A 2,500-nucleotide genomic window follows, 5' to 3' on the forward strand; every position below is an offset into this window, starting at 1 on the left:
GATGTGGCCTTGACCAAGCCATTCAAGCCATGCGTTGCCTTCGCCTTGGCATGCCGTGGCCTTGCCTCGCCATGCGATGCATTCCGACAAAGTGACGCGAAGCGGAAGCCTATCATGGCGTAAAAATGTCGACAAAATTTTTCGACATTTGAATAATGGGGTTTGACAAGGTTTGAAAAATTCAATACAAATGGTAGGCTTGAATGTCGACAAAGTGACGCGAAGCGGAAGCCTACCACGGCGTAAAAATGTCGACAGATTTTTTCGGACCTTGTCCTGCCATGGGCTGCGCGCAGCATGCCGGCAGCCTGTGCGCAGCGTGCGCACAGCATGTCGGCAGCGTGCGCACAGCATGCCGGCAGCGTGCGCGCACCATGCCGGCAGCCTGTCGACAGAATTTTTCGAAACTTGTCCTGCCATGCGCGCGCGCAGCTTGCGCGCAGCGTGCTGATTCTGTCGACAGTGAGGCTAGCGAAAGTTGTCCTGCCATGGCGTGCGCGCAGCCTGTGCGCGCAGCTTGCGCATCTGTCGACAGTGAGGCTAGCGAAACTTGTCCTGCCATGGCATGCGCGGCGCCTGCGCGCAGCCTGCGCACAACATGCGCGCAGGCTGTGCGCAGCGTGCGCGGAGCTTGCGTGCAGCTTGCGCATCTGTCGACAGTGAGGCTAGCGAAACTTGTCCTGCCATGGCATGCGCGCAGCGTGCGCGCAGTCTGTGCGCAGCATGCGCGCAGCCTGTGCGCGCAGCTTGCGCATCTGTCGACAGTGAGGCTAGCGAAACTTGTCCTGCCATGGCATGCGCGCAGTCTGCGCGCAGTCTGCGCGCAGCATGCGCGCAGCCTGCGCGCAGCATGTGCGCAGCATGCCGGCAGCATGGTTCCAGGTTTTTTCAAATGTCGACAGAATTTTTCAAATCTTGTCAAACCCCGTTTTTATTGAAATTTCCTCGCACAATAAGCTCCCCATAAGTAGTCTATGATTTTTAGGACCTTCTCCAACTTACAAAACTAAAAAATTCCTCCCGGATTTGTTTTAATGATTTTTTCAATTTTACGACTTCTAAAAATAATAAAAAATACTTCCCGACTTCAAAAATTTATGAAACTTTTTCCCATCATAGATTGCATGTTTCTTAGTATCCCTGCAAAAAATCACGTCCAAATACCTTGTATTGAATTATTTAGAGCCCATTATGACTCCTCGCGCATAGGTGATGTCTCTTCCTGTCAAAGGGCTAAATGCATAAAATGCTATATAGGGGGGTGTGTGTTGCCTGCATATGCATGGCAGCCCATGCCTTCCTAGCTGCAGCCCCCTTCCCCCACGCCACACCCATGTCATGTTGCCTCGATATGTTGCCTCGGTATTATGGGTTTGGTGTCGGGGTCGGGGGGCTGCCACCCATGGCGGTGGTGGCCGGAATCCGGCCGCCGCCACCACGCCGCCGCCATGGGTGAGGGAGGAAAAAAAAGGCGTGGAAAGTTGCGAAATGGGGTTGTCTAGGCTTTTTTTTGGCATGGGAGAGCATGGAGTGCTAGGAACTCCTTCTCAAATGCACGGGCATGTCGACCACAACCTCATTTCTCAACAACAACCACCCGTGTGGGGTGGCGGTGGGTGGATAGTCGCGGATTGGGGCTTGCCAAGCCAATGTTTTCAAAAAATTTCATCAAAATTAAAAACAAATGTTTTGTTGCCTTCGGATTTGTGGGCGAGCGGCGAGTCGGAGTGGAGCCGGTAAAGTTTAACCTCGGTGTGCACGGTTGTTTTTAGAAACTCAATCCAATGCCGGGGACGTTGAAAGTGACGCTCTTATGAGTTGCAAACCCGCAAGATTTAAAGAACCTTTTCAAAACAATTTCAAACCAACAAGATTTAAAAACAGAAATTTTCATCAAAATGAAAAACAAATGTTTTGTTGCCTTCGGACTAGTGGGCGAGCGGCGAGTCGGAGTGGAGCCGGTAAAGTTTAACCTCGGTGTGCACGGTTGTTTTTAGAAACTCAATCCAATGCCGGGGACGTTGAAAGTGACGCTCTTATGAGTTGCAAACCCACTAGATTTAAAGAACCTTTTCAAAACAATTTCAAACCAACAAAATTAAAAACAAATGTTTCGTTGCAAACAAATTGTGGGCGAGCGGCGAGTCGGAGTGGAGCCGGTAAAGTTTAACCTCGGTGTGCACGGTTGTTTTTAGAAACTCAATCCAATACCGGGGACGTTGAAAGTGACGCTCTTATGAGTTGCAAACCCACAAGATTTTAAAAACTTTTTGAAAATGTTTCTTCTAAATGACACATTTTGATCCTTGGCAAGTGCTCAATCCGTAACTATCCAATCACCGCCACACCACACCGGTCGGGAGTGTGTGAATGGTGTGCTTCCCGGGGTTGGCATAGATAATCTTTCGCATCGACAATCTTTTGCATGCGAGGGAATGTCTATGCCAACCCCGGGAAGCACACCATTCACCCACTAGTTGTGGGCGACGATGGGTTGGCT

This window comes from Prunus avium, unplaced genomic scaffold, assembly GCF_965620075.1.
Source record: "Prunus avium unplaced genomic scaffold, drPruAviu1.hap1.1 HAP1_SCAFFOLD_27, whole genome shotgun sequence".
Taxonomy (NCBI): Eukaryota; Viridiplantae; Streptophyta; class Magnoliopsida; order Rosales; family Rosaceae; genus Prunus; species Prunus avium.